General features: G+C 49.7%; 1 pseudogene; it reads right to left on the reverse strand.

The window, feature by feature from the left end:
* Window positions 1-834: 834 nt before the first annotated feature.
* On the reverse strand, window positions 835-9,167 carry LOC125971920 (janus kinase and microtubule-interacting protein 3-like; annotated as a pseudogene).
* Window positions 9,168-27,483: the final 18,316 nt, after the last annotated feature.

Genomic DNA, 27,483 nt, shown 5'->3' on the forward strand with positions numbered 1-27,483 from the left:
TACGCCCATCGACGTCACGTATGTCACGTGACCACGACGTGGCAGATGTCATATAGCAACCGCTGTTTTGTTTAGTAGATTTACAGTTGTTATGCATTGGCATAATGGTGTGCACTCAAAATAGATTTAAATAAATTTAATATTTCTTCTGCCCACTCCCTTTTAAACAAGTTAACTCTGCCCACGTCCATTGACGTCTTGTCTGCGTCACGTGACCACGACGTAGCGACGTCATATAGTAACCGCTGTTTTGATCAGTAGACTTACAGTTATTATGCGTTGACATAATGGCGCACTGGTTAGCATGGCCACCTCTTAAGCATGATGTTGCGGGTTCGACGCCTGATCAATGTTAGCATGGAGTGAGCTGAAGTGCATGGCGCTGAAGATTTGAATCTTTGAAATGCGCTGAGGTCTGACATATCAGGCAGAATGGTTTGCCATCACGTTCAACAAAAAATAGAAACTTTCCCACTCTGATTAAAACGTCCTGTGTTCATCTACGTATTTTCGTTTTGCTGTGCATCTTTTCCCTGCCATTTCGAGAGCCCAATTGACACTCATAGTTTAAAGAAATGTGTTTGCCCATCCTACTTTGTGGAATTTCACCACATGCGCTTTTGACCAAAATACCAAATTGAACTCAAGTGAAGCCAACACGCACAAACCCCCCCCCCCCCCCCCCCCACACACACACACACACACACACAAATGTTGATATGAACATAAAAGAGCCGCATGCGGTTCGGGAGTTGCGGCTTGGCCAAACCTGTACTATACAACTTTATTTGTATAAAATTTTCACAACAGCTGTCACACAAACAAAGCGGGAAAAACCGAAGACGTGCGTGTTCCGCCCACGCTGGATTTATTTGCACCTTTGAAAAGACACCGTATTGCCGCAGATGTGGCAAAGAGTACTTTTGGGCATCTGAGACGGAAGGATGTCCAAAGCATCACGTCACCTGCTCTGGTAGGCATGGTGGTGGGACGTTGAGGTCAACCGCTTTGGGGTTGGCTGAATCTTTGATCGCAGGATGCCACACACTTGAAGACAGAAGCAGAAAAGCAGAGCTAAATGCAAAATGTACTCACCGGTGACTCCAATTTTTTTCCCCCCTGAAGAAACAGCTGGACGGGTGGCCCCGGCTGGCCAGTGGGACTCTTGTTATTCTGACCCTTTTTAGTGCGCGTTTGGGGCAACAACCGTTTTTTGTGGCGCTCTCTTCTGGTTCAAAAGTGCCCTGCATGTGAATTTGCTTTTCCTGCCTTCTGATTGGATGAGCGCCGGTGTGACGCGGTGCCTCTGTCACCGTGGCGGGGGGTATACGTTGGCATCGGAGCGTCTGCCAACGTCTGAGACCGGCTGGCAGTGTATCGGAGGTGTCGAGTGCGGTGCCGCTGGAGCTCACTCACCAGCTGGTGTTAGGGCCACAGAATGAAGGCCAAGGAGAAGAATAGAAAGAGAAACAGAAACTTCTCCTCCAATTGTTTGATTTGTCTCTTCTGAGCTTCGATGAATTCTTTCAGCTCTTTGTTCCTCTAGGACGGACAAATGGAAAGTGGCATTCAAAAGCCAGTAAGCGTGCAAGTAAGTGCCGGGCTGGCTTTGGGCCCTTACCTGTTGCGCGCTGTGCAGCAGATCCATTCTCTCTTGGAGGATGCAAGCGTCGCGCTCCCTCAACTCGCACATCAGGGCTCGCTTCCATTGGTCCACGGCGCTCCTAAGCTCTTCTCTCTGATCCGCCGTCAGCACGTCATTCACGCCAGCGTGGCTGGCTTTTTCGCCGTCCGTGGCGGGGCAGTCCCGCTGCGGTAGCGCCTCGTACAACATGGCCTCCAGCTCCAGGATCCTCTGGGCCGCAATCCTCGTCCATCAGTGGTCCGGCGGGAGATTTGAGGGCGGCTTACCTTATGAGCCTGGTCCATGGAACACTTCCTGAAGTCCAACTCTTCATCCAGGTAGCCCTTCTGCTTGCAGAACATATCCTAGCACAGCTCAAGGTCAGAATTGTTGGGGCACATTGCCGGAGTTCCCCTTGGCTGATGTCGCGTGTCTGTCTACCTTCTCACTTTCAATGTCCAACATCTTCTGTTGAAGTGCTGACTTGGTCACTTTGATGTATTCTAACCACTGAGGAAAGGCTGCTGTCACATAAGCAGAATGCGAGAGCGTGCGTGGACGTGCGCGTTACCTTCTCGGCTAGGGTGAGAAGGGTCCTGGCGTGAATCACGACCACCTGCTCCTCGTTGGTGAGATTCTGCAAGAGCCCAAAGGCACAGCGTCAACAAGCTTCTTTCAGCGCAAAGCCTTCCAAAAGTCACATTTGAGCCGCCGAGTCTCGTGGAGTGCGAACATAAGGAGTTCGACATACACTTACGGCGTTATAGCCCAGGATGTCCAGCTTCTTCATCAGATCACTGATGACGATGTCCGGGGGAAAGGCGCAAGGAGCAATGTAAGGTGTTCTGGGACCTCGGGTTAAGGTTAGGGTTGCGAGGGACGCCTTACGTACGCTCACGCCCTCGGCCTCGCAGTAGATCTGCAAAGGGCTGAGGCCGTCTGGGAAACGGACTTGCAGAAACTTCAAGACGGGGGAGCGCCACTCCCTCTCCTGAAAGGCAGAGGCATGCATCCGTCCGTCCGTCCGTCCGTCCGTCCGTCACATCTCTGGCCTCAACACGCTTGTGCGAGTCTTCCCACCTCCAGCTCCAGGATGCGGAACTCAAGCAGTTCGTTTTGGTCTCGGATATCCTGGATGTGCTCTTTCAGACGCGCTTCTTCCGCCTCCATCCGCCTGACCTGAAAAGACAGTCAGACCTCATCTGCGGGGCTTCCCGTCAGGTGTGACGCCAAGCGACTCCGCCCAGCGCCTTTCTTTCCGTCACCTTTTCGGCCAACTGCTGATTGCTCTGACGCAGCAGCTGCTTCTCCTCCACCCACTTGACATTCTAGAAGAGACAAACGCGTGGACAGCTTTGGAATGTTGTGTCATTTTCATCCACAAATTCTTTGGTTGACTGGAAAATGACATTTGCTTTTCTCCGCATTTTCCCAGCCACGTTCGGGGGGGGGGGGGGGGGGTTGGTCCAGTAATGCCAGACGGATGAGTGACTGAAGAATGTAGCTATTTTGTCTGAGAAAAAGGTGTGCTCATTGATGAGCTTACCTGTCCTTGTTGCTTCAGCGCTGACTCCAGATCTGCTACTCTGCTTTGATAGTGACCCATTTCTACCATCAGCTTTTCTCTGGTCTGAGAGGAGGAGGAGGGAGGCTCCTCCTCCTCCTTTCAGACCAGAGAACACCCGAGGCTGGGTGAGAACGGGGAGGCTGCGACCCGGCCGGGGGTTGCGGGAAGGGGCGCCACCTTGATCTCCTTCTCGGCGTCGTAGTCCCCTTCGCTGGTCTGGGCTAGCAGAGCGTAGGCTCGTTGCAGCGCTTGATATTCTTGCGTCAGCTGGCGGTAGCGAAGCTCCGCCTCTTCATGCACACACCAATGCAACACAGCACTAGTACCAGAATCAGTCAGACCGGCGACAAAGCACCCGCGACGCAAAGACGAGTCCGATTCCAGGCTGAAGAGGAATGTTTGGTGCCAATACGCTGGCAGAAATGGCGGGCTACCTCTTCGGGTTCCGTGTCGGGGGTTCTGTCGGTGTGAAAAGACAAGGACGATCCGTCCGGGTCCACCAACACGTCTTCGTCGTAGCCGTAAAATGTTTCGATGACCTGCGGGCGCGGAAGCAAACATCTCTCTGAACAAACTGAAGCGACACCTCACGATGAATCGACGAGAGGAACGATAGCGAGAAAAAGGCCATTTCATCTTGCGCAACACCAAGCAGCCGCAAACAAACCGACTCACCTTGCAGGACCTCACGCTTTGTTCCTCCTCAGAGATTCTCGACGTCGGTATCGTAGCAGCAAATCTCTCTCCTGTCGACACAAATAATCCGCCTTTGAGATTCTTTGGATGCAAAGGGAACGAACGGCTCCGGCGCAGAAACAAACGCGACTCACAATGACATTTCTGACATGAGCTCCTGTCTCCAGAGCCTGAAAAACACGTCACCGGCGATGATTGGAGGGACGCTCGTCTTTTCCAAAAGTGACAACTACAGGGTGTGTCAGGGTTTTCCAGATTATCTTTATCGTATCATTGTGTTGCTTTGACTTTGACTGCGACCTGTAATAAATAATATTATTTATCCCTTATTTATCCCTATCGCTTATCCCTTCCTACACAAAGTCGTAAAACACCCCTTGCTATGTTTTGACTAGAGGTCAAGGGCTTCCTCTATTCAATCCACTCTTACACCCACCCTGTTTCTCTTAATTAAAATGCTCGTGCAGGAGCCGAGAGTCAGACTTCATTCGTACAACGGATGGACTCTCCACCTGCAGGTGTCCAAAAGAACTTACTTGTCTCCCGTGTGGTTCTTGCAAAATAAGTTGGAGCGAGCGCAACTCTAACAGGGTGCATTTTGCCACTAGCTGCCTACGGACAATGACGTCGCGCTCGCGGCTCATGGTTGACGGGCTGAGCAGCCGGGCAAGTCCGTCGTTTTCAGCGCACAGCGAGTGGCAAAGGCGCTGACAAAACGGGAGCTTTGAGCTGCTGAAAACGGCAAAACAAGTCTAAAGCGTGTTCAAACGCGTGCGCACAATGCTCCTGCTTGAAAGGTCGGAATTTAAGGGGCCAATTTTTTGGATGGCGGCCGCCGGCCAAGCTTTGGACGGAAAAGGTTTCCTGGCGACAGCGAGCGAGCGCGGCGCTGCCGTACGTGCACCGAGTCGCCTGCCTGAAGACCTTGGACAAGTCGTCGATGATGTGCCGCTGCTCCACAACTTGAAGGAACTCCATTTCACCGTCCTGCTGGCCGCAACCGCGGTCCAGGTCATTGAGCGAACTAGGCCTTCTCTGTGGAACACAAATGCAGTGGACTCTGTTGGCACGCCGCCGTTGTCCGCGTCGACTTACCAAGCTTGCCATCTCCTCGTTCTCCTGGGTGACAAAGCGCACTTTGTTTTCAAGGCGACACAGCACCAGCGAGAGTTCTTCATTCTTCCTGCTCAGGCGTTTGTTTTTGTACAGGAGTGGCAGAAACTGGCTTTCTGTTTCTCTCAGTCGCTTTAGCTGCAAGCATGAAGTGCGGGATGTGAAAGACGCACAACACGCGGGCCGGAACGTATCCATTTCTTTTGCATCGGTTTGAACGGAATCGTGGCTTTGGCTCCCAATAAAAGACATCTACCAGGCAACCGACTCGCCGCGCCGCTCAACTAATAAGCAAGCGCAATGGGTGCCTCGCTGGATGGCGCGCATCAAACGTAGCGCAAACCTTCAAGCGTGCCGTCAATAAATTACCAGTTCATTGCGCTCTTCAGAAAGCAGGGCGTTTCGATCCTCCAGTTTCCTGATGACTGCGCTGAGCTCAGCGATTTTCAGATGAAACCGTCGCGTGTCCCGATCCTCCTGAGACTGAAAACGCCCCGCAACACACACACACAAGCACTCGTTCAAAGTTCAAAACTGTTTTTGTGCTACCTTCCTCCAGCAACGAACTAAGTCATGCGTACTGCAAGTGTGTGATGAGGTGGCTTACGCAATGAAGAGGATTGCTAGTAGCGGCGTTGACCCCACTTCCAGGGTAGTTTAGGCCCGCCCTTTGGGAATCCCTCAGGGCAGCGATCTGCTGCTCGGCAGCCTGAGTCTGCAGCTGAAGGCGGTGGACGTGGCCGGCCCCAGGGCTTCATCCAAAACACTAACCGCTCTGTCTTTCAGCTTGATCTCATCCGTCTGGATGTACAAACGGGGAGCGCTCAGGCAGGCGGGCAAACTCATTTGCCAGAATTGTGACAAAAACAAAGAGAGCAACCGGCCAATTTTTTTCTTGAATCGACTAGAACACCTTTGCTGTGACAAAAGCGAAGCGAGCAACCGGACATTTTCTTCTTGTGAAATAGAATAGAATGCCTTAGGTGTCATTGCACTGCAGGTATACAACGAAATTGGGAACATAGCCACGCACCGCGCATCTGATCAGTCCTACCAGTCGGCGGATCTCCCTCTCGCAGTCTCTCTTGGTTCGGCTCAGCTCCTCCCGATGCTGGTGATGAGCCGATCGGAGCTCGGCCGCTCGGGACTGCCAGGCCTGCTGGGCCGCTGCCAGGGCTTCTTCCGCGCTCCTGGTGGAGGCGACACCGCTCGGTCTCCCGACACCGCCGCGTCTCCTCCACCTCCGCCAGCAAAGCGCCCCCCCTCCTCACCTGAGCAGACATTGCGCCACACCGGGCCGTTGAGACCGCAACGGAGCGCCGCGACGCTTACTGGGGACAAGCTACACAATACGGTAGCGGCCGCATCGAAGCCCGACGTGGCGTGCGGATAGTCAGACACGGATAGAGCGGATCACCTTGTCCATGGAGCCGTCCCTCAGGCTGAGGACCAAGGCATTCAGTCGCTGGATCTCTCCATCTTTGATTTTGATCACTCTCATCAGCTCCATTTCATGCTGCCGCAGTAATGTCTCCCTGGTAATGGCTAACTCTTTCTGCTTCTCCTCATGGAGTTTGCTTTTGAGTTCCGTCATGGCGGCGGTGGCACGGTGGTGCTCCGCCCGCAGGTCCTGACTTCTCTCTCTCTCCAGACAGCTGACCTGACATGACTTAGACTTAGACAAATTTTATTGTCATCTTGTCTGCACATGGTGCATACAAAACGAAATTCCGTTGCATACGTCTTACAACAAAGTAGTGATATTGCAGTTGAATAGAAGTAACATATCCTATGAAAATGTATATATATACATATACTATATATATATATATATATATATATTAAAAATAAGTATAAAGTGCAGCAGTGATAATTATGCAATAGTGCAAGTAGGCAAAACAGTATTCAAGAGTGTGCAGAGGAATGCTAAACCATGTATTAAACTTCTATTTAAAGGGTTTATACAAGTTCAGTAAAGTTGGTAGTGCGAGATAGTGCAAGATAGAGGTCCGTAGTGTCATAAAGTACAGTTCTGTGAATGTGTGATGCAGAGTTCAGTTTAGAGCTCAACAGTTCTAGTGTTCAACAGTCTGATGACAGCAGGGAAAAAGCTGTTGCAGAACCTGGTGGACCTGCAGCGGATGCTGCAAACCTCTTCCCAGAGGGCAGCAGGGAGAACAGTCCATGGTGGGGGTGTGATGGGTCATTGATGATGTTACGGGCACGGGACATGCAGCGCTGAGATGAAATGTCCTGAATGGAGGGAAGAGGAGCCCCTATGATCCTCTCTGCTGTCCTCACCACTCTCCTCACGTTCTTCCAATCGGAGGCGGTGCAGCCTCCACACCACACAGAGAGACAGCTTGTCAGAATGCTCTCTATGGTGCTCCTGTAGAACGTCCTCATGATGGGTGGGGGCAGGTGGGCTCTCCTCATCCTCCGCAGGAAGTACAAGCGCTTCTGTGCCCTCTTGACCAGTGCCGTAGTGTTCATAGTCCAGGTGAGGTCTTCTGTGATGTGGACCCCCAGGAATTTGGTGCTGCTGACCACCTCCACAGCTGAGCTGTTGATGATCAGTGGAGCGTGGTGAGGCTGTTTTTTCCTGAAGTCGACGATGATCTCCTTCATCTTCTCCTCATTCAGGATCAGGCTGTTTTCTCTGCACCAGCCCACCAGCTGCTCCACCTCCTCTCTGTAGTCCAGGTCGTTGTTGTCTCTGATGAGCCCCACCACCGTTGTGTCGTCTGCTGACTTCACGATGTGATTGGTGGTGAACCTGAGGACGCAGTCGTGTGTCATCAGGGTGCACAGCAGGGGGCTCAGGACGCAGCCCTGAAGGGAGCCTGTGCTGAGGGTGATGACATCAGAGGTGTTCTGTCCGACCCGGACTGACTGAGGTCTGTTGGTGAGGAAGTCTAGCAGCCAGTTGCGAAGGGGGGTGTTGAAGCCCAGGTGTTCCAATTTTCCTACCAGATGCTGTGGGATGATGGTGTTAAACGCTGAGCTGAAGTCCAGGAACAGCCTCCGCACATGGGTGTTCTTCTCCTCCAGGTGAGCCAGGCTCAGGTGAAGAACGGAGGAGATGGCTTCCTGAGTGGAGCGGTTTTGCCGGTCGGCAAACTGGAACGGGTCAAATAATAGGGGGAGTCTGGAAACGATGTGACCTTTAAGCAGCCTTTCGAAGCACTTCATCATAACCGGAGTCAGTGCAACAGGCCGGTAATCATTAAATGAGGTGATTTGAGGTTTCTTCGGCACCGGAATGATGGAGGCAGTCTTAAAGCACGCCGGCACTGTGGCTTGGCCCAGCGAGGTGTTAAAAATGTCTGTGATGACCCCAGCCAGATGACTTGCACATTCCCTGAACACACGCCCAGGAATGTTGTCCGGGCCAGGGGCCTTACAGGGGTTGACTCTCCTCAGGGTCTTCAACACATCGGCGGAGTCAAGGCAGAGTACCTCCTCTTCCTGATGGGGGACAGTTTTAACTGCTGGAGTGCCGTTTAGTGCCTCGAACCTCCCAAAGAAGTTATTTAGACCATTTAGAAAGTCAGCATCAACTACACCCACCGGGGGGGGGGGAGGGTGAGTTGTCGTCTGTAATCGCCCGTATGCCTTGCCACATACTCCTGATGTTTTTGACGTCGTGGAAACGATCCTGAAATTTTCGACTGCGGTCTCGCTTCGCTATTCTGATGGCACGGTTCAAGTTGGCTCTCGCTGTCCTCAGTGTCTCCTTGTCGCCAGACTTGAAGGCAGAGTTCCGCGCTCGTAGCGTTTGACGTACCTCCTCAGTCATCCAGGGTCGTTGGTTGCCCCGCGTGATGATATTCTTAGTGGTGCTGACGTCCTCGGTGCATTTGTTGATGTAGGCTGACACAGTCATGGCACACGCATGTCTAATCTACATCGGGAAAACTGGGAGGGAGGGAGGCAGGCAGGGAGGCAGGCAGGGAGGCAGGCAGGGAGGCAGGCAGTGTCTGTCTGTTGAGGTTTTCACCTTGTTCTTCTCCTGCTGAAGTTCTAACTGGACGTCCATCAGTTTGGTTCTCAGCTCGTCATTGGCGGCCTGAAGGGCGTCCGTTCGCTCCGCCTTGGCCCGCCCTGCCGGAGCTCGTTTGGACATCTCTTACTCGAGTCTCGCCCGGTCGTCAGTCAGAGATCACAACATTTGTACCTGGAGAGCACAAACGCAGCGCTGTTTTCCACTGGCTTCGAACTCAACTTCAATCGGTACCGTAACTTACAACATCATAAACATAGAACTAGCTTGACTTATTCATTGAATAAATGCATTTGGTTCTTCAAAACTGCATCACGCAACATAGCGTGACCGAGACGGCCGTTATCCACCTGCGTGAAGTTATTTGGTGAAATGAATGAGATGTTTAAGACACCATCGTTCTGTCTCTATGTAGATGAAGGGAAATAATCGATTGCTGAAGGTCCAAAGGTGTTGTGATAAACAAATAAACATATTAGTGATTAGTGACATATTTGTGATAAACATATTAGGCAGGATAATCACATATGTTAACGTGACTGCCCACACTGTATTTATTTATGGTTATTTGTTAAATCGAGTACTGTTAGACATGAAATAGGAAGTGTTTAACATAAATGGAAGACGAAAGGGGTACTCACCATTGTAGCTCCTGCTGGTCAATGATACGAGCCTCTTCTTGCAGTGGAAAACATACAGCCAACAAACACCGTGGAACCTAAAGGAATGAAATTAAACATTAACATTTAGCCTAAACCAACATTCACAGATACAACGCAACGCAAACTACACAAACGTAAATCTTTTTAAACACAATGAGTTGTACTTACCGTGTACGCTCTAGACGGTCCACTTGCAAGCAGAAAATAAAGATATTTCTGTTGATAATCGTCGTGTTTGTATCCGGTGTCTCGCTCAAGGCCATTGCGCCCACAGATTTGAATTTTGGCGAGAGTTCAGCCTATTGACGTCATTTCCGCGGTGTAATACCCGCATATCTGAAACGGCAAAGTTAAGAGTAGAGTTAAATAAAGTTTTTAGTCAACGCAATAATTTACAACCGTTGACCAGTCGAAATAATCGTCGAAATTTGGCGTCTGTGGCTGGAAGCAGACGCCGAGTTCGACATTCCTCCCAAACGCCACACTCCCTCGCTTTTCAGGGCTAAAAAAAAACAGTTGTAATTACCTTGTACGCTCTAGACGGTCAAGTTGCAAGCTGAAAAAAAAAATATTTGCCTTGTAAGTCATCGTGTTACTAACCGCTGTGTCTTGTTTGCCAGAATTGCCGCTTTCCTACTTCCTGTTGCAAGCCACGCCCACGGATTATAATTTTGCCGTGAGTTCCGCCTATTGACGTCATGTCCGCGTCACATGACTGCGACGTAATATTATCTAAAACTGTTTGTGCGGTATTGTGTTGTTCTGTGCGGTATTGTGTTATTCTGTGCGGCGTCGTGTTGTTCTGTGCGGCGTCGTGTTGTTCAGTGCGGCATGGTGTTGTTCAGTGCGGCATGGTGTTGTTCAGTGCGGCATGGTGTTGTTCAGTGCGGCATGGTGTTGTTCAGTGCGGCATAATGTTGTTCAGTGCGGCATAATGTTGTTCAGTGCGGCATGGTGTTGTTCAGTGCGGCATGGTGTTGTTCAGTGCGGCATGGTGTTGTTCAGTGCGGCATAATGTTGTTCAGTAAGCCATAATGTTGTTCAGTGCGGCATGGTGTTGTTCAGTGCGGAATGGTGTTGTTCAGTGCGGCATGGTGTTGTTCAGTGTGGGATGGTGTTGTTCAATGCGGGATCGTGTTGTTCAGTACGGGGTGGTGTTGTTCAGTGCAGGATGGTGTTGTTCAGTGCAGGATGGTGTTGTTCAGTGCGGCATGGTGTTGTTCAATGCAGGATCGTGTTGTTCAGTGCAGCATGGTGTTGTTCAGTGCAGCATGGTGTTGTTCAGTGCGGCATGGTGTTGTTCAATGCGGCATGGTGTTGTTCAGTGCGGGATGGTGTTGTTCAGTGCGGCATGGTGTTTTTCAGTGCGGCATAATGTTGTTCAGTGCAGCATGGTGTTGTTCAGTGCAGGATGGTGTTGTTCAGTGCAGGATGGTGTTGTTCAATGCGGCATGGTGTTGTTCAGTGCGGGATGGTGTTGTTCAGTGCAGGATGGTGTTGTTCAGTGCGGCATGGTGTTGTTCAGTGCGGCATGGTGTTGTTCAGTGCGGCATGGTGTTGTTCAGTGCGGCATGGTGTTGTTCAGTGCGGCATGGTGTTGTTCAGTGCAGGATGGTGTTGTTCAATGCGGGATGGTGTTGTTCAGTGCGGGATGGTGTTGTTCAGTGCAGGATGGTGTTGTTCAGTGCGGCATGGTGTTGTTCAATGCGGCATGGTGTTGTTCAGTGCAGGATGGTGTTGTTCAGTGCAGCATGGTGTTGTTCAATGCGGCATGGTGTTGTTCAGTGCGGCATGGTGTTGTTCAGTGCAGGATGGTGTTGTTCAGTGCGGCATGGTGTTGTTCAATGCGGCATGGTGTTGTTCAGTGCAGGATGGTGTTGTTCAGTGCGGCATGGTGTTGTTCAATGCGGCATGGTGTTGTTCAGTGCGGCATGGTGTTGTTCAGTGCGGCATGGTGTTGTTCAGTGCGGCATAATGTTGTTCAGTGCGCCATAATGTTGTTCAGTGCGGCATGGTGTTGTTCAGTGCAGGATGGTGTTGTTCAGTGCGGCATGGTGTTGTTCAATGCGGGATCGTGTTGTTCAGTGCGGCATGGTGTTGTTCAGTGCGGCATGGTGTTGTTCAGTGCGGCATGGTGTTGTTCAGTGCAGGATGGTGTTGTTCAGTGCGGCATGGTGTTGTTCAATGCGGGATCGTGTTGTTCAGTGCGGCATGGTGTTGTTCAGTGCGGCATGGTGTTGTTCAGTGCGGCATGGTGTTGTTCAGTGCGGCATGGTGTTGTTCAGTGCGCCATAATGTTGTTCAGTGCGCCATAATGTTGTTCAGTGCGGCATGGTGTTGTTCAGTGCGGGATGGTGTTGTTCAGTGCGGCATGGTGTTGTTCAATGCGGGATCGTGTTGTTCAGTGCGGCATGGTGTTGTTCAGTGCGGCATGGTGTTGTTCAGTGCGGCATGGTGTTGTTCAGTGCAGCATGGTGTTGTTCAGTGCGGCATAATGTTGTTCAGTGCGGCATAATGTTGTTCAGTGCGGCATAATGTTGTTCAGTGCGGCATAATGTTGTTCAGTGCGGCATAATGTTGTTCAGTGCGGCATAATGTTGTTCAGTGCGGCATAATGTTGTTCAGTGCGGGATGGTGTTATTCATTGCGGCATGGTGTTGTTCAGTGCGGCATGGTGTTGTTCAGTGCGGCATGGTGTTGTTCAGTGCGGGATGGTGTTGTTCAGTGCAGGATGGTGTTGTTCAGTGCGGCATGGTGTTGTTCAATGCGGCATGGTGTTGTTCAGTTCGGGATGGTGTTGTTCAGTGCGGCATGGTGTTGTTCAGTGCGGCATAATGTTTTTCAGTGCGGCATGTTGTTGTTCAGTGCGGCATGGTGTTGTTCAGTGCAGCATAATGTTGTTCAGTGCGGCATGGTGTTGTTCAGTGCGGAATGGTGTTGTTCAGTGCGGCATGGTGTTGTTCAGTGCGGCATGGTGTTGTTCAGTGCGGCATCGTGTTGTTCAGTGCAGCATGGTGTTGTTCAGTGCGGGATGGTGTTCAATGCGGGATCGTGTTGTTCAGTGCGGCATGGTGTTGTTCAGTGCGGCATGGTGTTGTTCAGTGCGGCATGGTGTTGTTCAGTGCGGCATGGTGTTGTTCATTTCGGCATAATGTTGTTCAGTGCGGCATAATGTTGTTTAGTGCGGCATGGTGTTGTTCAGTGCGGGATGGTGTTGTTCAGTGCGTTATAATGTTGTTCAGTGCGGCATGGTGTTGTTCAGTGCGGCATGGTGTTGTTCAGTGCGGCATGGTGTTGTTCAGTGCGGCATAATGTTGTTCAGTGCGGCATAATGTTGTTCAGTGCGGGATGGTGTTGTTCAGTGCGGGATGGTGTTGTTCAGTGCGGCATGGTGTTCAATGCGGAATGGTGTTGTTCAGTGCAGGATGGTGTTGTTCAGTGCGGCATGGTGTTGTTCAGTGCGGCATAATGTTGTTCAGTGCGGCATGGTGTTGTTCAGTGCGGCATGGTGTTGTTCAGTGCGGCATGGTGTTGTTCAGTGCGGCATGGTGTTGTTCAGTGCGGCATAATGTTCAGTGCGGCATAATGTTGTTCAGTGCGGCATAATGTTGTTCAGTGCGGCATGGTGTTGTTCAGTGCGGGATGGTGTTGTTCAGTGCAGGATGGTGTTGTTCAGTGCGGCATGGTGTTCAGTGCGGGATGGTGTCTTTCAGTGCGGCATGGTGTCGTTCAGTGCGGCATGGTGTCTTTCAGTGCGGCATGGTGTCGTTCAGTGAGGCATGGTGTTGTTCAGTGCGGCATGGTGTTGTTTAGTGCGGCATGGTGTTGTTCAGTGCGGGATGGTGTTGTTCAGTGTGGCATGGTGTTCAGTGCGGCATGGTGTTGTTCAGTGCGGTATCGTGTTGTTCAGTGCGGTATCGTGTTTCTCAGTGCGGTATCGTGTTGTTCAGTGCAGTATCGTTGTGTTGTTCGTATTGTGTTGTGTTGTTCGTAATGTGTTGTGTTGTTCGTATTGTGTTGTGTTGTTCGTATTGTGTTGTGTTGTTCGTATTGTGTTGTGTTGTTCATATTGTGTTGTTCATATTGTGTTGAGTTGTTCGTATTGTGTTGTGTTGTTCGTATTGTGTTGCCTTTAACACTTAGCCTCTAACACTTAGCCTCTAACACTTAGCCTCTAACACTTAGCCTCTAACACTTAGCCTCTAGCATCTAGAAGGTAAATAAATAGGAAGGAAGGACTCACCGGTGACGTCTTCGCCCACGTCCAAGCGTTGTACTTTGTATTTTCATCCTTCTGACAGTGGAAAACATAGCCAACAAACACCGTGGAACCTAAACGAATGAAAGAAAACTATCATTTGGCCACAACCAACATTCACAGATACAACACAATGTGACGTGCGGGGTTGAGGTTAAAGGTTGAGTGAAGGGCCCTCGTTTTAAACTACTTTTTTGAAAAGGATTGGGAACAAGTAAGACGTATTTAATTTATTTAATGGGAAGTAGTAAGAGCTATTGAATTTAATCTATGTATTATATTCTATTGTATTGTATTCTGTTGTATTCTTTTGGATTGTATTCACACTAACCCCACTAAAACTTCAGCCCACAAAAACTCGCCTCTGGCGCCTAGCCTCTGGCACTTAGCCTCTAACACTTAGCCTTTAACACTTAGCCTTTAACACTTAGCCTTTAACACTTAGCCTTTAACACTTAGCCTTTAACACTTAGCCTAGAAGGTGAATAAATAGGGTTAAAGGTTGAGTGAAGGGCCCTCGTTTTAAACTACTGTTTTGAAAAGGAGTGGGAACAAGTAAGACGTATTTAATTTATTTAATGGGAAGTAGTAAGACTTATTAAATTTATTTAATCTACTTTTCTTCCCAGGCAAAATTTGATGTGCTGCAATTCCAAATTTCCAAAGTGAATGAAGGAATGAAGTCCTTTAAATTATGATTTTGTATAAATACTAGGCATTAACACAAAATCGACGGCACAAAATGGGCAGACTTTACTTGTTTGAAAAGGACTGGTTACAAGACAGACTTTTTTAATTTATTTAATGGGAAGAAGACTTAGTTTAATTGATCTATTTTTGTTCCCTGGCAAAATTCGATTTGCTGCAATTCCAAATTTCCAAAGTGAATGAAGGCAAGAAGTCGTTTAAATTATGATTTTGTTTAAATACTAGGCATGGACACAAAATCTACGGCACAAAATGGGCAGACTTTACTTGTTTGAAGAGGACTGGTTACAAGACAGACTTTTCTGATTTATTTAATGGGAAGAGGACTTATTTAGTTTATTTAATCTATTTTTGTTCCCTGGCAAAATTGGATTTGCTGAAATTGTATTTTGCCAAATCTCGATTTGAGACCTGATAGGAAGTATTAAACGCTTAGTTAAATCAATACAAGTTGGTAATAAGAGCGAGTAATGTTGGTTGAACCGATGAATGAAGGTTGAAAGCAATTTAAATTATGACTTTGTATAAATACTAGATATTAACAGAACATCTACTGCGCGAAATGGGCAGAGTTTACTTGTTTGAGAAGGAGTGGCTTATTCAAAACTAAGATTTATGTAATCTGTTTGTTCCCAGGCAAAATTGGATGTGATGCAATTCCAAATTTCACCACATGATGGTGCCCAAATTTGACTTCATAGGACATATTAAACACTTAGCTTGTTATTATGTTCAAGGTAATCAGATTTGTTTATCATTCTAATGGCCTCTTCAAAACTATTCTGGATTACTACTTTGGATCTATTCTACATTACTTGGCAACAACATACTCTGTAACAGATTAGGCAGTATAATCACATATGTTAACTTGAGAGTGCCCACACTCAATCTACTTATCGTGATGTGTTAAATCAATTACTGTTAGACATTATTTGTCTGATAATCTACCAAATCTTTGAATTGAAGAATTTGTGATTTAATTAATAGCTTGTTCAGGGTAATCAGACTTGTATATAATTCTAATGGCCTTCTTTTGAAAACTATTCTGAATTACAACTTTGGATCTTATATTACTTTGCAACATTCTACTCGGTGACAGATTAGGCAGTATAATCACATATGTTAACTTCAGTGCCCATACTGTATTTATTTATGGTTATTTGTTAAATCAAGTACTGTTAGACATGAAATAGGAAGTGTTTAACATAAATGTTATGGCTACTCACCATTGTAGCTCGCTCCTGGTCAATGATATGAGCCTCTTCTTGCAGTGGAAAACTTGCAGCCAACAAACACCGTGGAACCTAAAGGAATGAAATTAAACATTAACATTTCGCCTGGACAAACATTCACACGTACAACGCAACGCGGCTACACTTCTGCTATTACAAACGTAAATCTCCTTAAACACAACGAGTGTTACTTACCGTGTACGCTCTAGGCAAAATTGGATGTGATGCAATTCCAAATCTATCTGAAACGGCAGTTAAAAGTAGAGTTACATCAAGTTTTCTTTTTTAATCAACACAATCATTTACAACCGTTGACCAGAAAGAATCGTCGAAATTCGACGTCCCCCACAAACGCCACGCTCACTCGCTTTTCAGGGCAACAAAAGTACTTCTTTTTAAAAACGATGAGTTGTACTTACCGTGTACGCTCTGGACGGTCCAGTTGCAAGCAGAAAATAAAAATATTTCTCTTGTTAGTCGTATGTTACCATCCGCTGTGTCTTTGTCAACATCGCCGCCATTTTCCTACTTCCTGCTGCGAGCCACGCCCACGGATTTAAATTTGGGCGGAAGCTCTTTCCATTGGCGTCGTTTTCGCGTATAGCAAATCCGATTGGTTGGGAAGGGGGCACGGTTATGCAGCCGAGGGGTCCTGTGATCGGTGGGATGTAAAGTAGGCGTCGACGTCACGTCCGCGTCACGTGACCACGACGTGGCAGACGTCATATAGCAACCGCTGTTTTGTTTAGTAGACTTACAGTTGTTATGCATTGACATAATGGCGCACACACCAAATAGATTTAAATAAATTAAATAATTCTTCTGCCCACTCTCTTTTAAACAAGTTAACTCTCCCCGCGGATTTTAATTCCGGCGAAAGTTACGCCCATCGACGTCACGTATGTCACGTGACCACGACGTGGCAGATGTCATATAGCAACCGCTGTTTTGTTTAGTAGATTTACAGTTGTTATGCATTGGCATAATGGTGTGCACTCAAAATAGATTTAAATAAATTAAATATTTCTTCTGCCCACTCCCTTTTAAACAAGTTAACTCTGCCCACGTCCATTGACGTCTTGTCTGCGTCACGTGACCACGACGTAGCGACGTCATATAGTAACCGCTGTTTTGATCAGTAGACTTAGTTATTATGCGTTGACATAATGGCGCACTGGTTAGCATGGCCACCTCTTAAGCATGATGTTGCGGGTTCGACGCCTGATCAATGTTAGCATGGAGTGAGCTGAAGTGCATGGCGCTGAAGATTTGAATCTTTGAAATGCGCTGAGGTCTGACATATCAGGCAGAATGGTTTGCCATCACGTTCAACAAAAAATAGAAACTTTCCCACTCTGATTAAAACGTCCTGTGTTCATCTACGTATTTTCGTTTTGCTGTGCATCTTTTCCCTGCCATTTCGAGAGCCCAATTGACACTCATAGTTTAAAGAAATGTGTTTGCCCATCCTACTTTGTGGAATTTCACCACATGCGCTTTTGACCAAAATACCAAATTGAACTCAAGTGAAGCCAACACGCACAACCCCCCCCCCCCCCCCACACACACACACACACACACACAAATGTTGATATGAACATAAAAGAGCCGCATGCGGTTCGGGAGTTGCGGCTTGGCCAAACCTGTACTATACAACTTTATTTGTATAAAATTTTCACAACAGCTGTCACACAAACAAAGCGGGAAAAACCGAAGACGTGCGTGTTCCGCCCACGCTGGATTTATTTGCACCTTTGAAAAGACACCGTATTGCCGCAGATGTGGCAAAGAGTACTTTTGGGCATCTGAGACGGAAGGATGTCCAAAGCATCACGTCACCTGCTCTGGTAGGCATGGTGGTGGGACGTTGAGGTCAACCGCTTTGGGGTTGGCTGAATCTTTGATCGCAGGATGCCACACACTTGAAGACAGAAGCAGAAAAGCAGAGCTAAATGCAAAATGTACTCACCGGTGACTCCAATTTTTTTCCCCCCTGAAGAAACAGCTGGACGGGTGGCCCCGGCTGGCCAGTGGGACTCTTGTTATTCTGACCCTTTTTAGTGCGCGTTTGGGGCAACAACCGTTTTTTGTGGCGCTCTCTTCTGGTTCAAAAGTGCCCTGCATGTGAATTTGCTTTTCCTGCCTTCTGATTGGATGAGCGCCGGTGTGACGCGGTGCCTTTGTCACCGTGGCGGGGGGTATACGTTGGCATCGGAGCGTCTGCCAACGTCTGAGACCGGCTGGCAGTGTATCGGAGGTGTCGAGTGCGGTGCCGCTGGAGCTCACTCACCAGCTGGTGTTAGGGCCACAGAATGAAGGCCAAGGAGAAGAATAGAAAGAGAAACAGAAACTTCTCCTCCAATTGTTTGATTTGTCTCTTCTGAGCTTCGATGAATTCTTTCAGCTCTTTGTTCCTCTAGGACGGACAAATGGAAAGTGGCATTCAAAAGCCAGTAAGCGTGCAAGTAAGTGCCGGGCTGGCTTTGGGCCCTTACCTGTTGCGCGCTGTGCAGCAGATCCATTCTCTCGGAGGATGCAAGCGTCGCGCTCCCTCAACTCGCACATCAGGGCTCGCTTCCATTGGTCCACGGCGCTCCTAAGCTCTTCTCTCTGATCCGCCGTCAGCACGTCATTCACGCCAGCGTGGCTGGCTTTTTCGCCGTCCGTGGCGGGGCAGTCCCGCTGCGGTAGCGCCTCGTACAACATGGCCTCCAGCTCCAGGATCCTCTGGGCCGCAATCCTCGTCCATCAGTGGTCCGGCGGGAGATTTGAGGGCGGCTTACCTTATGAGCCTGGTCCATGGAACACTTCCTGAAGTCCAACTCTTCATCCAGGTAGCCCTTCTGCTTGCAGAACATATCCTAGCACAGCTCAAGGTCAGAATTGTTGGGGCACATTGCCGGAGTTCCCCTTGGCTGATGTCGCGTGTCTGTCTACCTTCTCACTTTCAATGTCCAACATCTTCTGTTGAAGTGCTGACTTGGTCACTTTGATGTATTCTAACCACTGAGGAAAGGCTGCTGTCACATAAGCAGAATGCGAGAGCGTGCGTGGACGTGCGCGTTACCTTCTCGGCTAGGGTGAGAAGGGTCCTGGCGTGAATCACGACCACCTGCTCCTCGTTGGTGAGATTCTGCAAGAGCCCAAAGGCACAGCGTCAACAAGCTTCTTTCAGCGCAAAGCCTTCCAAAAGTCACATTTGAGCCGCCGAGTCTCGTGGAGTGCGAACATAAGGAGTTCGACATACACTTACGGCGTTATAGCCCAGGATGTCCAGCTTCTTCATCAGATCACTGATGACGATGTCCGGGGGAAAGGCGCAAGGAGCAATGTAAGGTGTTCTGGGACCTCGGGTTAAGGTTAGGGTTGCGAGGGACGCCTTACGTACGCTCACGCCCTCGGCCTCGCAGTAGATCTGCAAAGGGCTGAGGCCGTCTGGGAAAAGGACTTGCAGAAACTTCAAGACGGGGGAGCGCCACTCCCTCTCCTGAAAGGCAGAGGCATGCATCCGTCCGTCCGTCCGTCCGTCCGTCACATCTCTGGCCTCAACACGCTTGTGCGAGTCTTCCCACCTCCAGCTCCAGGATGCGGAACTCAAGCAGTTCGTTTTGGTCTCGGATATCCTGGATGTCCTCTTTCAGACGCGCTTCTTCCGCCTCCATCCGCCTGACCTGAAAAGACAGTCAGACCTCATCTGCGGGGCTTCCCGACGGGTGTGACGCCAAGCGACTCCGCCCAGCGCCTTTCTTTCCGTCACCTTTTTGGCCAACTGCTGATTGCTCTGACGCAGCAGCTGCTTCTCCTCCACCCACTTGACATTCTAGAAGAGACAAACGCGTGGACAGCTTTGGAATGTTGTGTCATTTTCATCCACAAATTCTTTGGTTGACTGGAAAATGACATTTGCTTTTCTCCGCGTTTTCCCAGCCACGTTCGGGGGGGGGGGTTGGTCCAGTAATGCCAGACGAATGAGTGACTGAAGAATGTAGCTATTTTGTCTGAGAAAAAGGTGTGCTCATTGATGAGCTTACCTGTCCTTGTTGCTTCAGCGCTGACTCCAGATCTGCTACTCTGCTTTGATAGTGACCCATTTCTACCATCAGCTTTTCTCTGGTCTGAAAGGAGGAGGAGGGAGGCTCCTCCTCCTCCTTTCAGACCAGAGAACACCCGAGGCTGGGTGAGAACGGGGAGGCTGCGACCCGGCCGGGGGTTGCGGGAAGGGGCGCCACCTTGATCTCCTTCTCGGCGTCGTAGTCCCCTTCGCTGGTCTGGGCTAGCAGAGCGTAGGCTCGTTGCAGCGCTTGATATTCTTGCGTCAGCTGGCGGTAGCGAAGCTCCGCCTCTTCATGCGCACACCAATGCAACACAGCACTAGTACCAGAATCAGTCAGACCGGCGACAAAGCACCCGCGACGCAAAGACGAGTCCGATTCCAGGCTGAAGAGGAATGTTTGGTGCCAATACGCTGGCAGAAATGGCGGGCTACCTCTTCGGGTTCCGTGTCGGGGGTTCTGTCGGTGTGAAAAGACAAGGACGATCCGTCCGGGTCCACCAACACGTCTTCGTCGTAGCCGTAAAATGTTTCGATGACCTGCGGGCGCGGAAGCAAACATCTCTCTGAACAAACTGAAGCGACACCTCACGATGAATCGACGAGAGGAACGATAGCGAGAAAAAGGCCATTTCATCTTGCGCAACACCAAGCAGCCGCAAACAAACAGACTCACCTTGCAGGACCTCACGCTTTGTTCCTCCTCAGAGATTCTCGACGTCGGTATCGTAGCAGCAAATCTCTCTCCTGTCGACACAAATAATCCGCCTTTGAGATTCTTTGGATGCAAAGGGAACGAACGGCTCCGGCGCAGAAACAAACGCGACTCACAATGACATTTCTGACATGAGCTCCTGTCTCCAGAGCCTGAAAAACACGTCACCGGCGATGATTGGAGGGACGCTCGTCTTTTCCAAAAGTGACAACTACAGGGTGTGTCAGGGTTTTCCAGATTATCTTTATCGTATCATTGTGTTGCTTTGACTTTGACTGCGACCTGTAATAAATAATATTATTTATCCCTTATTTATCCCTATCGCTTATCCCTTCCTACACAAAGTCGTAAAACACCCCTTGCTATGTTTTGACTAGAGGTCAAGGGCTTCCTCTATTCAATCCACTCTTACACCCACCCTGTTTCTCTTAATTAAAATGCTCGTGCAGGAGCCGAGAGTCAGACTTCATTCGTACAACGGATGGACTCTCCACCTGCAGGTGTCCAAAAGAACTTACTTGTCTCCCGTGTGGTTCTTGCAAAATAAGTTGGAGCGAGCGCAACTCTAACAGGGTGCATTTTGCCACTAGCTGCCTACGGACAATGACGTCGCGCTCGCGGCTCATGGTTGACGGGCTGAGCAGCCGGGCAAGTCCGTCGTTTTCAGCGCACAGCGAGTGGCAAAGGCGCTGACAAAACGGGAGCTTTGAGCTGCTGAAAACGGCAAAACAAGTCTAAAGCGTGTTCAAACGCGTGCGCACAATGCTCCTGCTTGAAAGGTCGGAATTTAAGGGGCCAATTTTTTGGATGGCGGCCGCCGGCCAAGCTTTGGACGGAAAAGGTTTCCTGGCGACAGCGAGCGAGCGCGGCGCTGCCGTACGTGCACCGAGTCGCCTGCCTGAAGACCTTGGACAAGTCGTCGATGATGTGCCGCTGCTCCACAACTTGAAGGAACTCCATTTCACCGTCCTGCTGGCCGCAACCGCGGTCCAGGTCATTGAGCGAACTAGGCCTTCTCTGTGGAACACAAATGCAGTGGACTCTGTTGGCACGCCGCCGTTGTCCGCGTCGACTTACCAAGCTTGCCATCTCCTCGTTCTCCTGGGTGACAAAGCGCACTTTGTTTTCAAGGCGACACAGCACCAGCGAGAGTTCTTCATTCTTCCTGCTCAGGCGTTTGTTTTTGTACAGGAGTGGCAGAAACTGGCTTTCTGTTTCTCTCAGTCGCTTTAGCTGCAAGCATGAAGTGCGGGATGTGAAAGACGCACAACACGCGGGCCAGAACGTATCCATTCCTTTTGCATCGGTTTGAACGGAATCGTGGCTTTGGCTCCCAATAAAAGACATCTACCAGGCAACCGACTCGCCGCGCCGCTCAACTAATAAGCAAGCGCAATGGGTGCCTCGCTGGATGGCGCGCATCAAACGTAGCGCAAACCTTCAAGCGTGCCGTCAATAAATTACCAGTTCATTGCGCTCTTCAGAAAGCAGGGCGTTTCGATCCTCCAGTTTCCTGATGACTGCGCTGAGCTCAGCGATTTTCAGATGAAACCGTCGCGTGTCCCGATCCTCCTGAGACTGAAAACGCCCCGCAACACACACACACAAGCACTCGTTCAAAGTTCAAAACTGTTTTTGTGCTACCTTCCTCCAGCAACGAACTAAGTCATGCGTACTGCAAGTGTGTGATGAGGTGGCTTATGCAATGAAGAGGATTGCTAGTAGCGGCGTTGACCCCACTTCCAGGGTAGTTTAGGCCCGCCCTTTGGGAATCCCTCAGGGCAGCGATCTGCTGCTCGGCAGCCTGAGTCTGCAGCTGAAGGCGGTGGACGTGGCCGGCCCCAGGGCTTCATCCAAAACACTAACCGCTCTGTCTTTCAGCTTGATCTCATCCGTCTGGATGTACAAACGGGGAGCGCTCAGGCAGGCGGGCAAACTCATTTGCCAGAATTGTGACAAAAACAAAGAGAGCAACCGGCCAATTTTTTTCTTGAATCGACTAGAACACCTTTGCTGTGACAAAAGCGAAGCGAGCAACCGGACATTTTCTTCTTGTGAAATAGAATAGAATAGAATGCCTTAGGTGTCATTGCACTGCAGGTATACAACGAAATTGGGAACATAGCCACGCACCGCGCATCTGATCAGTCCTACCAGTCGGCGGATCTCCCTCTCGCAGTCTCTCTTGGTTCGGCTCAGCTCCTCCCGATGCTGGTGATGAGCCGATCGGAGCTCGGCCGCTCGGGACTGCCAGGCCTGCTGGGCCGCTGCCAGGGCTTCTTCCGCGCTCCTGGTGGAGGCGACACCGCTCGGTCTCCCGACACCGCCGCGTCTCCTCCACCTCCGCCAGCAAAGCGCCCCCCCTCCTCACCTGAGCAGACATTGCGCCACACCGGGCCGTTGAGACCGCAACGGAGCGCCGCGACGCTTACTGGGGACAAGCTACACAATACGGTAGCGGCCGCATCGAAGCCCGACGTGGCGTGCGGATAGTCAGACACGGATAGAGCGGATCACCTTGTCCATGGAGCCGTCCCTCAGGCTGAGGACCAAGGCATTCAGTCGCTGGATCTCTCCATCTTCGATTTTGATCACTCTCATCAGCTCCATTTCATTCTGCCGCAGTAATGTCTCCCTGGTAATGGCTAACTCTTTCTGCTTCTCCTCATGGAGTTTGCTTTTGAGTTCCGTCATGGCGGCGGTGGCACGGTGGTGCTCCGCCCGCAGGTCCTGACTTCTCTCTCTCTCCAGACAGCTGACCTGACATGACTTAGACTTAGACTTAGACAAACTTTATTGTCATCTTGCACATGGTGCATACAAAACGAAATTCCGTTGCATACGTCTTACAACAAAGTAGTGATATTGCAGTTGAATAGAAGTAACATATCCTATGAAAATGTATATATATACATATACTATATATATATATATATATATATATATCCATCCATCCATCCATTTTCTGAACCGCTTAGTCCCCACGGGGGTCGCGTGCGTGCTGGAGCCTATCCCAGCCGTCATCGGGCAGTAGGCGGGGGACACCCTGAACCGGTTGCCAGCCAATCGCAGGGCACACAGAGACAAACGACCATTCGCACTCGCACTCACACCTAGGGACAATTTTGGAGTGATCAATCGGCCTACCAAGCATGTTTTTGGAATGTGGGAGGAAACCGGAGCGCCCGGAGAAAACCCACGCGGGCTCGGGGAGAACATGCAAACTCCGCACAGGGAGGGCCGGAGGTGGAATCGAACCCGCACCCTCCTAACTGTGAGGCGGACGTGCTATCCAGTGCGCCACCGAGCCGCCGCATATATATATATATATATATATATATATATATTAAAAATAAGTATAAAGTGCAGCAGTGATAATTATGCAATAGTGCAAGTAGGCAAAACAGTATTCAAGAGTGTGCAGAGGAATGCTAAACCATGTATTAAACTTCTATTTAAAGGGTTTATACAAGTTCAGTAAAGTTGGTAGTGCGAGATAGTGCAAGATAGAGGTCCGTAGTGTCATAAAGTACAGTTCTGTGAATGTGTGATGCAGAGTTCAGTTTAGAGCTCAACAGTTCTAGTGTTCAACAGTCTGATGACAGCAGGGAAAAAGCTGTTGCAGAACCTGGTGGACCTGCAGCGGATGCTGCAAACCTCTTCCCAGAGGGCAGCAGGGAGAACAGTCCATGGTGGGGGTGTGATGGGTCATTGATGATGTTACGGGCACGGGACATGCAGCGCTGAGATGAAATGTCCTGAATGGAGGGAAGAGGAGCCCCTATGATCCTCTCTGCTGTCCTCACCACTCTCCTCACGTTCTTCCAATCGGAGGCGGTGCAGCCTCCACACCACACAGAGAGACAGCTTGTCAGAATGCTCTCTATGGTGCTCCTGTAGAACGTCCTCATGATGGGTGGGGGCAGGTGGGCTCTCCTCATCCTCCGCAGGAAGTACAAGCGCTTCTGTGCCCTCTTGACCAGTGCCGTAGTGTTCATAGTCCAGGTGAGGTCTTTTGTGATGTGGACCCCCAGGAATTTGGTGCTGCTGACCACCTCCACAGCTGAGCTGTTGATGATCAGTGGAGCGTGGTGAGGCTGTTTTTTCCTGAAGTCGACGATGATCTCCTTCATCTTCTCCTCATTCAGGATCAGGCTGTTTTCTCTGCACCAGCCCACCAGCTGCTCCACCTCCTCTCTGTAGTCCAGGTCGTTGTTGTCTCTGATGAGCCCCACCACCGTTGTGTCGTCTGCTGACTTCACGATGTGATTGGTGGTGAACCTGAGGACGCAGTCGTGTGTCATCAGGGTGCACAGCAGGGGGCTCAGGACGCAGCCCTGAAGGGAGCCTGTGCTGAGGGTGATGACATCAGAGGTGTTCTGTCCGACCCGGACTGACTGAGGTCTGTTGGTGAGGAAGTCTAGCAGCCAGTTGCGAAGGGGGGTGTTGAAGCCCAGGTGTTCCAATTTTCCTACCAGATGCTGTGGGATGATGGTGTTAAACGCTGAGCTGAAGTCCAGGAACAGCCTCCGCACATGGGTGTTCTTCTCCTCCAGGTGAGCCAGGCTCAGGTGAAGAACGGAGGAGATGGCTTCCTGAGTGGAGCGGTTTTGCCGGTCGGCAAACTGGAACGGGTCAAATAATAGGGGGAGTCTGGAAACGATGTGACCTTTAAGCAGCCTTTCGAAGCACTTCATCATAACCGGAGTCAGTGCAACAGGCCGGTAATCATTAAATGAGGTGATTTGAGGTTTCTTCGGCACCGGAATGATGGAGGCAGTCTTAAAGCACGCCGGCACTGTGGCTTGGCCCAGCGAGGTGTTAAAAATGTCTGTGATGACCCCAGCCAGATGACTTGCACATTCCCTGAACACACGCCCAGGAATGTTGTCCGGGCCAGGGGCCTTACAGGGGTTGACTCTCCTCAGGGTCTTCAACACATCGGCGGAGTCAAGGCAGAGTACCTCCTCTTCCTGATGGGGGACAGTTTTAACTGCTGGAGTGCCGTTTAGTGCCTCGAACCTCCCAAAGAAGTTATTTAGACCATTTAGAAAGTCAGCATCAACTACACCCACCGGGGGGGGGGGGAGGGTGAGTTGTCGTCTGTAATCGCCCGTATGCCTTGCCACATACTCCTGATGTTTTTGACGTCGTGGAAACGATCCTGAAATTTTCGACTGCGGTCTCGCTTCGCTATTCTGATGGCACGGTTCAAGTTGGCTCTCGCTGTCCTCAGTGTCTCCTTGTCGCCAGACTTGAAGGCAGAGTTCCGCGCTCGTAGCGTTTGACGTACCTCCTCAGTCATCCAGGGTCGTTGGTTGCCCCGGGTGATGATATTCTTAGTGGTGCTGACGTCCTCGGTGCATTTGTTGATGTAGGCTGACACAGTCATGGCACACGCATGTCTAATCTACATCGGGAAAACTGGGAGGGAGGGAGGCAGGCAGGGAGGCAGGCAGGGAGGCAGGCAGTGTCTGTCTGTTGAGGTTTTCACCTTGTTCTTCTCCTGCTGAAGTTCTAACTGGACGTCCATCAGTTTGGTTCTCAGCTCGTCATTGGCGGCCTGAAGGGCGTCCGTTCGCTCCGCCTTGGCCCGCCCTGCCGGAGCTCGTTTGGACATCTCTTACTCGAGTCTCGCCCGGTCGTCAGTCAGAGATCACAACATTTGTACCTGGAGAGCACAAACGCAGCGCTGTTTTCCACTGGCTTCGAACTCAACTTCAATCGGTACCGTAACTTACAACATCATAAACATAGAACTAGCTTGACTTATTCATTGAATAAATGCATTTGGTTCTTCAAAACTGCATCACGCAACATAGCGTGACCGAGACGGCCGTTATCCACCTGCGTGAAGTTATTTGGTGAAATGAATGAGATGTTTAAGACACCATCGTTCTGTCTCTATGTAGATGAAGGGAAATAATCGATTGCTGAAGGTCCAAAGGTGTTGTGATAAACAAATAAACATATTAGTGATTAGTGACATATTTGTGATAAACATATTAGGCAGGATAATCACATATGTTAACGTGACTGCCCACACTGTATTTATTTATGGTTATTTGTTAAATCGAGTACTGTTAGACATGAAATAGGAAGTGTTTAACATAAATGGAAGACGAAAGGGGTACTCACCATTGTAGCTCCTGCTGGTCAATGATACGAGCCTCTTCTTGCAGTGGAAAACATACAGCCAACAAACACCGTGGAACCTAAAGGAATGAAATTAAACATTAACATTTAGCCTAAACCAACATTCACAGATACAACGCAACGCAAACTACACAAACGTAAATCTTTTTAAACACAATGAGTTGTACTTACCGTGTACGCTCTAGACGGTCCACTTGCAAGCAGAAAATAAAGATATTTCTGTTGATAATCGTCGTGTTTGTATCCGGTGTCTCGCTCAAGGCCATTGCGCCCACAGATTTGAATTTTGGCGAGAGTTCAGCCTATTGACGTCATTTCCGCGGTGTAATACCCGCATATCTGAAACGGCAAAGTTAAGAGTAGAGTTAAATAAAGTTTTTAGTCAACGCAATAATTTACAACCGTTGACCAGTCGAAATAATCGTCGAAATTTGGCGTCTGTGGCTGGAAGCAGACGCCGAGTTCGACATTCCTCCCAAACGCCACACTCCCTCGCTTTTCAGGGCTAAAAAAAAACAGTTGTAATTACCTTGTACGCTCTAGACGGTCAAGTTGCAAGCTGAAAAAAAAAATATTTGCCTTGTAAGTCATCGTGTTACTAACCGCTGTGTCTTGTTTGCCAGAATTGCCGCTTTCCTACTTCCTGTTGCAAGCCACGCCCACGGATTATAATTTTGCCGTGAGTTCCGCCTATTGAC

Source organism: Syngnathus scovelli, chromosome 7 (genome assembly GCF_024217435.2).
Source record: "Syngnathus scovelli strain Florida chromosome 7, RoL_Ssco_1.2, whole genome shotgun sequence".
NCBI lineage: Eukaryota > Metazoa > Chordata > Actinopteri > Syngnathiformes > Syngnathidae > Syngnathus > Syngnathus scovelli.